Here is a 15,406-nt window from a genome sequence, read left to right on the forward strand (position 1 = left end):
TCAACAGCCAATCAGCATTCTGTTTTTAATGTGAGATTAACTTCAGGTACACTTCTGCAAATCATTACACCTGTCTTCAGTTAAAGTAATCAGTGGTGATGCATAAAGAATAAGATGGTGGGAAACTCAACATACATGAAAGAAAGTCTCATGTAGGTAACAAATATTGCCCCGGCACAACACACTCAGCACCTTTTTCAGTTGTTATTCAGCCTTCCTTTTGGTCTTTCCTCTCCTGACACAGCACTTGTGCAGACAGAAACTGCAGGTCTTTATGAAGATGAATATGAGGAGTAAAACTATAGTGAGGATGAAGCCCAGGACATCCAGGCTGTGATACTGGTACCAGGTGAGCTCATGGGCCTGGACCCTCAAGTGCTTGGCCCCTTTGTTTTTCAGTGTGAACTCGATCCAGAATACTGCCTCTTCCAAAGCACTCATGGGTCTGTCGTGGTGGATGCTGGACAACCGCATAGCATTTTCTTTGTACCTGTGAATGTGTATAAATTAGAAAAAACATTGTAAAAATGAATATCATTCATTATGGGGCGATCGTGGCTCAAGAGTTGGGCGTTCGCCTAGTAATTGGAAGGTTGCCAGTTCGAGCCCCGGCTCGGACATTCTCGGTCGTTGTGTCCTTGGGCAAGACACTTCACCCGTTGCCTACTGGTGGTGGTCAGAGGGCCCGGCAGCCTCGCCTCTGTCAGTGCGCCCCAGGGTGGCTGTGGCTACAATGTAGCTTGCCATCACCAGTGTGTGAATGGGTGCATGAATGGATGTGTAAAGCGCTTTGGGGTCCTTAGGGACTAGTAAAGCGCTATACAAATACAGGCTATTTACCATTTCTTTGCTTTTTCATTAATGAAAAAGCCATAAAACTCCAGACCATAAAAACTCCAGAAATTTGTATACAGAGGTCATTAAAGTTCTTCTCTCGCCACATCCGGTCGCAGCAGATGGCTCCGCCCCTCCCTGGACCTGGTTCTGCCGGAGGTTTCTTCCTGTTAAAAGGGAGTTTTTCCTTCCCACTGTCGCCAAAGTGCTTGCTCATAGGGGGTCATATGATTGTTGTTGTTTTTTTCTCTGTATCTATTATTGTACGATCTATTGTACAATATAAAGCGCCTTGAGGCGACTGCTGTTGTGACTTGGCGCTATATAAATAAAATTGAATTGAAAGTTCAGCTCAGCAGGGCTTTTTTGTGTTAGCTGGCTTCAAGAAAAAATAGTTTAAGGTAGATTCTTCACGTTTCATACTCTGAGCCTGCTCCATTTTTTTCCTTTTAAAGCCTGTTTTCAGTGCCTAATTTAAAGTGCAGATAGTTCAGAGAACTCACGATTTGTCATCGATGACGGTGTTGACTGCATCTCTTAGGTCGTCAGCTGTCATGAAGTTCAAATTGAGAATAACTGCAGTTCCTTTTTCCTTCATGTGGATCATGTTGTCTGGCTGGTCACTGAACACGGGTATGCCCACCATGGGAACTCCGTGGTAGATGGCTTCATAAATCCCATTTGTGCCTCCGTGAGTGATGAAAGCTCTAGTTTTAGGGTGACCTAACACATGCCAAATAACCGTGTGACATTGAAAGTTAGTTTTTCACATGTGAAAAAAAGGAGAATTTCAAGAACCTGGAACAAGTTTTTTGAGCCAAGATTGATTTGCACGTTCTAATACCTCTGTGCATTCAACTAATCTTTAGTGCAACCTCTTGGAGAAAAAGAATTAGCCAGGGTAGTTTTGCACAGGGTAATGTAATCAAGATCACATCTGCTAGAAAAGTAGTAATATAATATAATTTCCTTTTGTTAATAAACAGAATACTAACAACTTGCATTTAATGTTGAATGCATGTTTAATTTATGTCATTGCAGATTTAAGAAAGTCTGTGTTTGGTACCACGTTTGCGTACCTAGGAGGTCATTCTGAGGGATCCAGTCATATATTCTAGTGTTGGCACTCAAGGTTTCTGGTTTTTCTCCTTTGTACCTCCACAGCACCTGTAAAAATAACATTTCTTACTTTACAGTTTTTCTTTTGTAGTATACTCACAGCCCAGTATATTTAAGTAATATATCACAACGTATTATAGAAAAACTAGAGAATGTGTAAATAACCCTGAATGCCTTTCCTTGCAACTTATTTTGGCACTCATTGCTGTCTTCTACTACCAACTTCCTGTTCGGGTGTAGAAGCTTTTATTTTGATGGGACGATTTCCTGTAAAACTGTTTTTGGCGAAGTTTTCAGCGGTAGTCGCGGGAGTTTTGAAATGTGATGGCTTAACGGAGCCTATGGAGATTTCTTTTGTCATTAGCAGCCCCCTTGATAGAGGCACAAGGTATGGTTATGATATAAATAAGGACACGTTTAGATGTTTTTGTGACAGTCGCTACATTTGTTAAATGTTACGTTGAAACGAACTTCATGTTATAAGGTTTACGATTGTAAGAGTGTGGATTATTTTTGCTTACACGCTGTTTCTATGTATACATCCCCAGCTCTTACGGTGAGATTGATGGTTTACTGCCATTAAACCTTCAAAACGTCATCAGTAAAGTGTCATCCTTCATTCGGGGGGGTTCGCTACAGAATGCATTTCCTGAAGAAAATGCAGTGTGAATGCTGATAGTTGAATGTTTTGAGCTGGATTGTGATGATTCCTGAATGTTAAGTTAAAAATGCTGAATGAGCTGAAGAAGAGAATTTTTCACCTGAAAATAAAAGTGCTAAACAGTTGAAAGCTGACACAGAAGAAGTTTCAAAATTGAAAGGTAGCTCAACATGTTTAAATACACATTAGAAAAAGCTGAGTAATGACAAAAGAAAATTTAGAGTCAGAAAACATCTGAATGAATATTGAAATCTGATATTCTTTAAATGACTTGGAAGTACATATGTGAAATGTCAAAAAAAATTGAATCAGAACAAATCTAGATGAGTGTTGACAGCTTATATTCCTTAAAAAGTAGAAGAGTGGAATTATGTATTTTAAATGTCTAAAATCAAGAATCACAAATGGCAAAAAATGTTTCTGCATCTGTGCACATATCTGTCTCTGTGTTCGTGTGTGTCTGTGTGCGTTTATGCACGTGTGTCAAAGTAATAACAGAGATATTAAATTAGGTTAGATGAGTTTAATTGTGGGTGAATCCACTACAGACAGGTAAATAGTTTCATGTCTGATCATCCAGTCAGAAAAGATGATTCTAAACTCGATCAACTGACTCCAACTGCCCAGATTTGAACCACCTGTCTGCTGTAAAGAAATCCTCCAATGAACAACAAGCTTGGATTTAACAGGCCAATCAGAATGCTCTATCCAGTTGGCCTGCACTAACTACTGGAATACTATTACTCTATAGCAAAACCAAGTCAAATCTCCCTGACCGCACCTGTTGAAAAACTGCTTCTAAATCCAAAACCGTAACTCCTATCAAAAAGACCCTTTGAACCGTGAGGACATGTCTACACAACAGTGTGTTTTTATGTTCCTGGTGTCAAAAATGGGTTCACAGGAGCAATTTAAAAAGTGGGGTCATTCCTGCTGTTGATACAAATTTCTGACAGACTGATTAATTTCTTACTTTGGACAGAAAAGCCCACAAATAGTAACTGAAAGTCGCTGCAGTAAAGGCCTGACTAGGGATGGGTATCAAAAACCGGTTCTTGTTGAGAACCGGTTCCCACTGTTTCAATTCCTTGGAATTGTTTGACATTTTTGCAAACGATTCCCTTATCGATTCCAGTCGCCCCGAATGAAGTCACCACGTTGCGGAGCGTCATTTACCTGGCAGGAAACACGGCGCGTAAGCGGCTCAAATGCTCAAAAGTTTACGAGAACGGATGACAACAGGGCAACTTGCAATACTTGCAAAGTAGATACTTAATTTAAGGGAGGAAACACTACGAATATGCAAAAGCATTTGCTCACAAAACACGTGATAACCTTAAATGAATGTCATGTTTTTAATTCCGCTCCGGACCCGTGAATCTCAACCCAGCAGCAGCGGTAACGTTTGCACGTCCTCTCCCGTTAATGCGGCAGGTAAATAATCAACTAACAGTGCATATTATGTTAGCGCGATCTGCCTTATTACAAAACCATTACTGTGCATTTAGGTGACCATGATGAGACAGACAGACAGAGTCTGGCTGGCTCAGATGCTGGCAGTTCTCGCTGCAGTCTACCGGTAGCGTCTCCTTTCAGGCCAGGATAGACGAATGTCACCGAGCAGTGACTAAGTTTGTGGTAAAAGGCTTGAACCAGTGTTGCCAACTCCTCAGTAAGGAAAATCGCTATTGGTTGTCCTAGAAGTCGCTAGAAGTCGCTAAATGACGTCATCGCCTAATTTGCATAATTGGTCATGCTAATCTAATTGTAACCTATGTTGTTGGAGAGAGAAATAACATCGTGGAAGAGACATAAAGTGAGTAAAAAACGTCCTAAATGCATTTAGAGTTTATTTAGAACTACAAATTAAATTTATTTTAGCAATTATTGTTTTTTTTAATGTCACAATTCCAACCCTGCTCCTTTACCCGGGCTTGGACCGGCAAAAGTGACCTGAAATAGGCACTCTGGTGGAGTTACTTTGTGTGTGTGTTTATAAGTAGTTTTAAACCTTGTGATCCACAAAACAGCATAAGAGTAAAAGAGTAAAAGAAGAACTGACTGCGTTACAGCACCCGCTGCTTGTTGAGAGTAAAAGTGATACGCGCTTTCACGTCTTTTTTTAGCAACTTTTTTTCTAAAAAAAGTCGCTAAGGGGTCTGAAAACTCGCTAAATATAGCGACAAAGTCGCTAAGTTGGCAACACTGGCTTGAACCCATTTGCCACAGCAGATGCCCCCAATTTTAGGTAAGTGAATGTGTTTAATTGTAGGCAGGGACATTACTGGATATTCTTGTGTAATTGCTACTGAATAATTTATGTTATGCTTTGTTATTGCTACAGAAGAATATTTATTTTATTATTTTACATTTACAATTTTTTTTCCTGGGGACCCTGTGACACCCCATTGAAGAGCCGTAGGCTGGATCTCTTAAGATCTCACTGTTGGGTTTGTAAGGCCATGTTACTCCTAAATTTCTATCTTGTTCAAAGAGAAGATATAAAACAAAGTTCTAAGCTAATCGAACTTAGTGTTCTCCTTTTTTAAAAAGAATCGATAAGAGAATCGATAAAGAATCGAATCGTTAAACAGAATCGAAAATGGAATCGGAATCGTGAAAATCTTATCAATACCCATCCCTAGGCCTGACAGAGCATTAAAAAGGAGGTAACCCACTATCTTGTGATTTTCTTGACTTCAAGACTTCAGGCTGTCATTGCCAGCAAATGGTTTTCAAACAGGTATTAGAAATGAACATTTTATTTTCATTTTTATTCAATGAAATTTGTCCAATTACTTTTGAGCCCCTGAAATGAAGGGATTGTGTGTTTTCTTTTCTTTTTTCCTTTTTTAAAATGCTTTAGTTCCTCACATTTTCATGCAAGGTATTTGCATTAAAGCTGAAAGTCTGCACTACAATGGCATCCGAGTTATATCATTTAAAATTACAAAAGCCAAATTAGAAAAAAGATGTCTCTGTCCAAATATTAATAGACCTAACTGTATATTGAAGCGTGAGGTTAACTTGTCATTAGAAATCATCAGCTGTTGACAAAGTCAGATTTTTCACACTCTGTATTAGGAAAACAAACATAAATATTGTGGAAAAAACATGGAAACTGGGCACTTGCACGTTGAAATGTCCACACTCTGCAATGTCATTAAAATTTTTTAGTTTTGGTAGTTCTGGTTTTCAGAAGTAGAGCACTCTGAAACTGGTTATCTAAATCATGAAAAACTACTCCATGCTTTCAGGGTTTGAACAAACTGATTACAGTTGGCTCAAAGATTATCCTCTGACCTTTTGTGGGATCTGAGCGAGGCCTGAGGCTATCATGTTGGCCTTCTCCTTGGTGACGTTGTTGATCATGGATCCTAAAGTGAAGATCACAATGCCATCATCTCCAGAACTCTGCACAAATTCCTCCAGATCCTGTAACAAGTCAAATATTATCCCACCACCAGCCAACCAGCTGTTTTCTCATTTTTGTTCAATATTTTGATGGCTTCACTGCTCCTGTCAGGAATATTCTGTGATGTAATGATTAATCAGATGGTAATAGTTGAGTGTCCTTACCTCTGGTAAAGGTTTAGCAGGTCTGCAGTGGATCCCACCAACATATTTGAAGTTGGGGAGGAAAGGACGAGGGAATTCAAAATCCCAGTAGGTTCGGATTAACCAGATGTCTGCTTTACTCATCAACTCACAGGCACTGGTGGGAGTTCCTGTTGCAGTGCATAAGTAATGGACATCAATGTATCACCAATAGTTTATGCAAGGCATCATATTTTCTTAATCAGATCTGATGGGATATTAAAAAACTGTGCTTGTATTATTAGCAGATTTCAAATAGTTTAAGTCAGTGCTTCATGTCTATTTGCTCACCTTTGACATCAGAGTAATATCTGTCTAATACGTTCCAAAAAGTGTGATCAATCACGATGTCTTGGAGAGCGTAGAAGAGATAGTTCCACACTCTCTCTGAGAAGTCCATGTTATCTGTGAGTTTGCTCATGGCACCGGGAACAAAGGATGGTGGAGCAGGCATCTGACCACAATGCCTCTCCCAGTTATTAACTGGGGAGCTGCGAAAGGACAAGACGAGTGGGATCCCCAAAATATCTGCTACTAAGTCACTGCCAGCTTTGACGGGGTCCGCCAAGAGAAGATCGTAATTTCCCTCTTTCAACTTCTTCATGATGACTTCTGATTTCACCACACCGTCCAAATACTGAAAAGAAATCTGAATGTGTGTGTTCACATATTTAACGGATCTGGTGAAGATCTCCCAGTAGTTCATATAATCCAACTCGTATAATACAAATTGGAGGAGCTCTTCCAAAAAATCTTCTATAGTCTCCAATGAGAAAGAGGCATTGAAGGGCTCATAGTGAAAGCGGGCAGGTTCATTGGTGTTCATGTACATTGATGAGCTCGGAACCAGTACAGTTACCTGGTGTCCCCTGTCAACCAGCGTCTCCAGAACAGGCTTCATGTTTATCCAGTGGCTGCCATCAGTGTACCACACCAAAATATTTCCTCCATTTGCACTCCATGTCGCACAAAGTACCAGCAGGATGCAGGCAGAGAAACGCAGATTCATGGTGTCTGAATGTCAGCAGGAAAACTACCCGTGGTCTGATTCTTTGGTGAAAGTATATCAGGAAAGATAATTATTAACTGTGCTATCACAATAGGTTAAAAGGTATTGATAGCAAAGTTCACTGTGCTGAAGGAACAAGACTGATTTCTAACCTGTACCAGTATGCTAGGGAGGCTGTGGATGACCCAGGTCTTCTGGGTATTTGTCTGTCTGCCTCAGATTCCAGGGGGGCATTATTAATTAATTATATTTTGTGATACATCTGATAGGTTTGTAGTTTGAACCTATTCACTGGAACGTTCAAGACAATTTAATTACGCAGCAAAAGCAAGACACAAGTAGGCAAAGTTCTTCGTGTTACTCATGCATGAGGGAGAGAACCACGACAAGCGCCGTTCCTTCGCTTGACCCCAGTCGCTCTCGTCCGCTCCCCCATAACATTGTTCTTTTATTGAGCTCACATAGGTTCATTAACATATGATGTCTACATACACACAAAGAGTACCTTGCCTGTGCGTTGTGTAAGTGTGTGTGTGTGTGTGTGTGTGTGTGTGTATGGGGGGGGGGGGGGGGGGGTGTCAGTGTGTGACCCCATAAATGACTTCCCTAAACCTGCTGGTCTGGAAGTTCATCTAAATAAAACGCACTTAGACTAAAACTGACATAGCTACATTTATCCTACCATAAAACAATAAAACAAGGTAGGACCTCTCCCCTGCTCCCAGGATGTAGGTGTGAATGCCAGAACACTCTGGATTGCACACAAAGTCTTTGCAGACTATTAAGGATCAACCCTCTACCAACATGACATTGATTATACAACTCTAAGCATATATGAGTAGATATTTCTAAGCATAAATGACAATAAACAATACAAATCTAACAACATCCACAACACAACAGGATTGTTGTGTGTAGCACTGCTGTATGGCACTTCAGCTCACCTCATTATATACCAGAGATGGCACATACCACTTTTTTATGTCTGATACCGATATCATAAATTTGGATATCTGCTGATACGATATGAATCCGATATAGTGTATTTTTTAATCAATAAATTTTTAATATCTCGCTGCATTTTGTATAAGTTCATACTCAAGTTTTAAATAACAAAACACTAAAGCTATTCTGTTATACCTGTATGCAAAAAATACACTGCACCCAAAACATTTCATAGTTCAGCAAAACTGATCAATCTAATAAACTTAAACCTACTCCATCCTCCCTATTGTTGTATTTTAAAGAGTACTTACCAGAAATATTAAACAACCTAACTAATAGGGTTGCCGACTCCCAGCAAAAAAAATAGGGAACTACTCTCCGCCTCGTGATGTTTAATCAACTTTAATTTAATGCACGCGTAAAAAAATAAAAAGCACAGAAATCAATTATTTTTCTACAATAATTAAATAGATTCAACATCTTTCTTCAACAGAACAGAAAAAGTACTATAGTTTACCAGAGTATATATTAGACTTAACCCTTGTGCGCCCGCCTGTTCTCGGGGCGTGGGTCGTGGTGACCCCCCGAGGGGCGTGTGTGTTGTTATTAGGATGGTATTGATGATGATGATGATGGGGGTGGTGGTGGTGGTGGTGATGGGGGGTCTTGGTAACCCCCCTGGGGGGGGGGGGGGGGGCATATGTGTGTTGTATGATGATTAGGGTGGGGGTCCTAGCGACCCCCTCGGGGCATATGTGTGTTATGGTGATTAGGGTGGGGGTCGCTAGGACCCCCCGGGGTATATATGTGTTATGATGATGATGATAGGGTTGGGGTCGCTAGGACCCCCACGGGGCATATGTGATAATGATGATGATGATGATGATGATGACGATGATAGGGTTGGGGTCGCTAGGACCCCCACGGGGCATATGTGTGTTATGGTGATTAGGGTGGGGGTCGCTAGGACCTCCCCGGGGCATATGTGTATATATGTGTACACATATGCGCGGGGCCGCTTGTGTTATTACGGCGTCGGTGGCGTCTGGGGAGCGGCGGTGCGGGAAGAAGCGGCGCAGTTGGGACAGTACGTGACGGCGCAGTTGGTGCACACGTGCACTCGGCACTCGCGGCACAGGATCTTGGTCTTGACGTCTTTGCTCCTGGGACACACGCGGCACCTTCGCCTCTTGACCGGAGAGGAGTCGCGTGGCGTAGCGTCAGAGGCGGCGGCGGCACAAGCATCGAAGCCCTGGCTTCGAGCATGGGGCGCGCGAGCGCTTTGCCCAGTCGCTCGAGGAAGAGCCGTCGTTTGTTGAGCTTGCCTGGCATCCAGTCGGGGTGAATTTCCCTCCACAGCACGAACGCGTTGTAGGCCGCGACGTCGACCATGTTGTGGAAAAGGGCCACGGGCCACCTGCGGGTCTTTCTCCTGCAGCTGTACGTGCTCACGACCTTGTCCAGGTTGTCGACGCCTCCCTTGGTGCGGTTGTAATGCAGCACCAAGGGCGGTTTTGCGCTGCTTCTGTTGCTGCTTCTGTTGCTGCCGCTGCTGATGCCGATGCTGTTGCTGTCGCTGATGCGGCGGCTAGGCCGGGGCTCGGGGCCGGAGCGATGGCGGTGGTGGTGGTGGTAGCGAGGAGCGGTGGTGAGGAGCAGCACGTTCTTGTTCTTCTTGGCCACGTAGGAGAGGATGATCGTGTCGGGCCCTCGTCTCGTCCTCCTCCTCGTCCTCCTCCTCATCCCGCGGAGCCGCCGAGTACTACGGATTCGACGGAGCCCACGGCCCTGCCCTTGACGCAGCGCAGCTCTCTGGGGATCTCGGGTCTGTTCGATCGCAGAGTGCCCAGCACGGTGTGGCCTCTCTCGCGATAGAGCCTGTCGGCGAGCTCGTGCGAGGTGAAAAAGTTGTCGCACATGACGTTGCGTCCCGGCGTCAATCCCTTGGTGAGGTCCACGACCACTCGAGTGGCCAGGTGCTTTTCGGGAGGGCTGCGCTTGTCGGGCTTGCCGGTGTAGACTTGCATCTTCCACGCGTAGCTGGAACACGCGTCGCACGCCACCCATATCTTGATCCGTGGTGGACGATAAAGTCGTGTAAAAGCACAGCCGGAACACAAACACGTGCAAGCATGGTGGACGATAAAGTCGTGTAAAAGCACAGCCGCAGAACCCGACGACGACAGCAGAAAGCTAGTGTTGTCGTTGTTCCCGCTCCTCTTCCTCCTCTCATCCGCACGCCACAGCCACACACACACACGCGCACACACGCATGCGCGCACACACGCGCGCACACACACACACACCACGTGCCTCTGAATGGCACCAGTCTCTCGTTGACGGTGACCTCCGGTCCCAGGCGGTACATGGCGGGCAACCTCGCGCACCACTCGTCCCACACGGCTCTGATGGGGGCCAGTTTGTCGTAGCTATCGCCGACGCCGTCGCCCTCGCCTCGCCCGGCCTGTCTGGTCTCTCTGTCGTCGAAGCGCAGCGCGCTCGAGTAGGCTCGAAAGGTCTTGAGCGGCATCGTGGCTCTGAACACGGACCTGCCGCTCTCAGCGTCCCACAGGCTCTTGCAGGCCTCTCCCCGGGACCTGTACACGCCAGCGAGCACGAGCAGCCCCACGTAGGCTCGAACTCGACTGCTGCCGCCGCCGCTGCTGCCGCCGCCGCTGCTGCTGCCGCCGCCGCTGCTGCTGCCGCCGCTGCTGCCGCCACCGCTGGCGCTGCTGCCGCCGCTGCTGCCGCCGCTGCTGCCGCCGCTGCTGCCCGGACACCGCCTCTGTAACCTGTAACCCAGACGGGCTTTGTACCCGCCATCCACGCTCTTATCATCTCGCCCGGACACCGCCTCTGTAACCTGTAACCCAGACGCGCTTTGTACCCGCCATCCACGCTCTTATCATCTCGCCGCGCGATGCGCTGTGCTTTCGCCGGGGTGTTTCTCGGCCACCTTTTACAAGACTTTATCGTCCGCGCTTGCACGTGTGCTCTCTGTCAAACTCACGTCTCTCTCTCTCTCTCTCTCTCTCTCTCTCCCATCCCGTCCCATCCCCTCGGGGGGGATCTCGCGACCCCGACCTCCATCCCTCCATCCCTCCCTCCCTCCGCGGGGGACCCGCGTCCCCCGACCCCGCCGCTCTCCCCCTGGCGGGTGCATCAGGGTTAACCTGTCATTGGAAATCATCAGCTGTTGATCTGATTTTTCGCACTCTGTATTAGGAAAACGAACATAAATATTGTGGAAATAACATGGAAATTGAACACTTGCACGTTGAAATGTCCACAGTCTGCAATGTAATTTAAAAAAACTAGTTTTTGTAGTTCTGGTAGTCAGAGGTAGAGCACTCTGAAACTGGTTATCTGAATCATGTAAAACTACTCCATGCTTTGCACAAGTTTATTACAGCTGAAACAAAGATTATCCTCTGACCTTTTGTGGGATCTGAGCGAGGCCTGAGGCTATCATGTTTGCCTTCTCCTTGGTGATGTTGTTGATCAGGGATCCTGTTAGGTTTTGTATTGTTGAGTAACACAAAGAACTTTGTCTACTTGGTGTTCAATGCTTTTGCTGTGTAATTATATTGTCTTCAACGTTCCAGCGAATAGGTTCAAGCTACAAACCTATCAGATCCTAAAGTGAAGATCACAATGCAATCTTCTCCAGAACTCTGCACAAATTCCTCCAGATCCTGTAACAAGTCAAATATTATCCCACTGCCAGCCAATCAGCTGTTTTCTCATTTTTGTTCAACATTTTGATGGCTTCACTGCTCCTGGCAGGAATATTCTGTGATGTAATGATTAATCAGATGGTAATAGTTGAGTGTCCTTACCTCTGGTAAAGGTTTAGCAGGTCTGCAGTGGATCCCACCAACATATTTGAAGTTGGGGAGGAAAGGACGAGGGAATTCAAAATCCCAGGAGGTTCGGATTAACCAGATGTCTGCTTTACTCATCAACTCACAGGCACTGGTGGGAGTTCCTGTTGCAGTGCATAAGTAATGGACATCAATGTATCACCAATAGTTTATGCAAGAGATCATATTTTCTTAATCAGAAAATTTTAAAACACTGTGTTTACATTATTAGCAAATTTTAAATATTTTTTTAAATCAGTGCTTCACGCCTATTTGCTCACCTTTGACATCAGAGTAATATCTGTCTAATACGTTCCAAAAAGTGTGATCAATCACGATGTCTTGGAGAGCGTAGAAGAGAAAGTTCCACACTCTCTCTGAGAAGTCCATGTTATCTGTGAGTTTGCTCATGGCACCGGGAACAAAGGATGGTGGAGCAGGCATCTGACCACAATGCCTCTCCCAGTTATTAACTGGGGAGCTGCGAAAGGACAAGACGAGTGGGATCCCCCAAAATATCTGCTACTAAGTCACTGCCAGCTTTGACCGCCAAGAGAAGATCGTAATTTCCCTCTTTCAACTTCTTCATGATGACTTCTGATTTCACCACACCATCCAAATACTGAAAAGAAATCTGAATGTGTGTGTTCACATATTTAACGGATCTGGTGAAGATCTCCCAGTAGCTCATATAATCCAACTCGTATAATACGAATTGGAGGAGCTCTTCCAAAAAATCTTCTATAGTCTCCAATGAGAAAGAGGCGTTGAAGGGCTCATAGTGAAAGCGGGCAGGTTCATTGGTTTTCATGTACATTGATGAGCTTGGGACCAGTACAGTTACCTGGTGTCCTCTGTCAACCAGCGTCTCTAGAACAGGCTTCATGTTTATCCAGTGGCTGCCATCAGTGTACACACCAAAATATTTCCTCCATTTGCACACGATGTTGCACAAAGTACCAGCAGGATGCAGGCAGAGAGACGCAGATCCATGGTGTCTGAATGTCAGCAGGAAAACTACCCGTGGTCTGATTCTTTGGTGAAAGTATATCAGGAAAGATAATTATTAACTCAATTAATCTGAACTCTGACTCATATCTGTCTGTGCTATCACAATGGGTTAAAAGGTAGTCACAGTAAAGTTGACTGTACTGAGAAACAAGACTGATTTCTAACCTAGTACCCTAGGGTGGCTGCGGATGACCCAGGTCTTTCTCTGTCTGCCTCTGGTTCCGGGAGGCATTATTAATTAAGTATAATATTAAGTATATCTTGTGACACATGCACAACACAGCAGGATTGTTGATGTGTGTAGGATTGCTGTATGACACTTCAGCTCACCTCATTATATACTCTACCTTTAACTCTTGTGCCCATGGGCTTTATGTCAGAACTTGTTGGTGTGGAAAAAGATGTCTGAAGTTTGATTTTTGTTTTAATCAGTTTGCAATGAAAACATATGTTTACCTTTGTAGTTTTAAACCATTCATGGTTTGGAGTTATCCAGAGTAACGGTCAACTCGAGTCAGCTAATTCTATATGACACCTTGGATTAAACCTGAAAATGATGTCATTGACTATAGCACCAGGTAATGTGATAATATACCCCTCATCTTTCTCTGTGCACTACATAAACTATACCAACTCGCTCTGTCACTACAGAAGTGTGGCAGAAGTCTGAAAATCTTTCTGTCTATTGAAAATTTGGTCAACACCAAGTGCAAGGTTTAGTCAGTATTTCAAAGATGGTAAGGTTTTGCTTTATAACGCATATTATGCAGCTCTGCTTAGAACCCGTGTGACAACTTACTTGGGCAGATTTTCAGGTGTTAGTGAGGAGGGTGTGAAGGGTCACCATGGTTCTCTAAGAGATGTCCAGGAGATGCTGTTGGGCTTCAGAAATGCTGACACGATTCTAATTGGACACTGCCTGGAAAAAGAACTCTGTTTACTCAAGGTGACTTCTTCACTTCCTTTTTTAAAAATGTATTCTTTTTTCTTTTTAAGTTTTTCACAGCTTATTTCACATCTTCCAGTTGCAGTCCTCAGTAGACTTTAATGTGCAAATAATTAACACAAAATCATCTGGATGTCTGTTTTGAACCAGAACCATGGAAGGCTTTTACAAACGTAAAATAAAGTACAAAACATCTGATTGGTTGTGAACATACCATTTGGGACCTTTTTGTTTTTTGTTACACTTATTTTTTTAAATGTTATGTTTTCTATTTATCATATACTCAAAGTATTCAACAGGATTCGCCTAGAAATTTTGCAGCTTATACAAGTTCACGGCAACGGGTATTGAATCCCAATAATCAGACCCCTATGAGCAGCACATGGGGACTGCAAGGACTTCCTTTGTCTTTTTAGATTAATCAATGAAAGATTTTTAAAACACGCATTTTTACCCCAGTGCCCTCAGCATTAAGGTCAGAGGTCAGCTGTTGTGAAAATACAAAAATGTTAGCTATACAAACTTCTGAGGCATTCGATTTGATGAGATACTATACACCACTGTGTCTTCTTAAAAAACTACCAGTTTTAGAACACCCCAATTATTCCAGTTTTCTATTGAAAATCATGCTGTTTAATGTCACATTGCAGTCTGAAATGAAAGCATAGTAGAAACAAACAATTGAAGTCAAAAAGAGATCAAGGGAAACCTTTCTTCCTTTTTTTTTTAACCTTTGGCAGTTCAACACTTACCTTTGTACCATTTCAACCTATTCATTGGATTTGAATTACATAAATTGGAATAAATAGCTGGACAATTGAGGTGTTTCAAAACTTTTGATGGGTAGTGTCCCATATAGAAAAGATATATATAAATCTTATAAAGTTTGTATCTGTCTTGTGTGAAACTTGTATGAAAAGCATACAAGAGTGAAAACAGATATAAGATGCCTTGAAAAATTATATAAATGAAACTTGTATGTTTTGGATACTTACTAAACCAATATAACATATAAATCATAAGTTTTTACTATTTCTTTTCCATATGGTGTATTTCAAACACATAGTTGACAGAGACCAACAGATATTGAAAATTCGTCATGGTCTGCTTGTCTTGTCTTGTATACCCTGAATTTAATTTGTCATAAGTCATTTTTGGACAAAAGGGTTGAAATGTCATGATACAGTAATCTCACTTTATTTCTCTCTGATGTCCTCTAAAAGTATTTTATTTTTTCCATCTTAATTATACTATTTGTAATTACCTGAACCAAATTTTTATCTAAAGCTTTTACCACCAGGTGGCAGCACATTACCGTAAAGTCTCAGTGTAATGTAACTACCAATCCCTGTCTTGAAGTAGAAATAAAAAGTCACTATTTGCTGTGACCTAATTAAGCAAATCACATACAGCAATTGTTT

General features: G+C 43.1%; 1 pseudogene across 1 annotated transcript; it reads right to left on the reverse strand.

The window, feature by feature from the left end:
• Nucleotides 1-11: 11 nt before the first annotated feature.
• On the reverse strand, nucleotides 12-13,036 carry LOC113034414 (UDP-glucuronosyltransferase 2C1-like; annotated as a pseudogene). The gene is made up of 8 exons (XR_013912488.1): nucleotides 12,317-13,036; nucleotides 10,039-10,043; nucleotides 6,503-7,134; nucleotides 6,194-6,342; nucleotides 5,918-6,049; nucleotides 1,914-2,001; nucleotides 1,338-1,557; nucleotides 12-490 (listed from the first exon to the last, which is right to left on the reverse strand). The product of XR_013912488.1 is annotated as a UDP-glucuronosyltransferase 2C1-like (transcript).
• Nucleotides 13,037-15,406: the final 2,370 nt, after the last annotated feature.

Source organism: Astatotilapia calliptera, chromosome 12 (genome assembly GCF_964374335.1).
Source record: "Astatotilapia calliptera chromosome 12, fAstCal68.1, whole genome shotgun sequence".
Taxonomy (NCBI): domain Eukaryota; kingdom Metazoa; phylum Chordata; class Actinopteri; order Cichliformes; family Cichlidae; genus Astatotilapia; species Astatotilapia calliptera.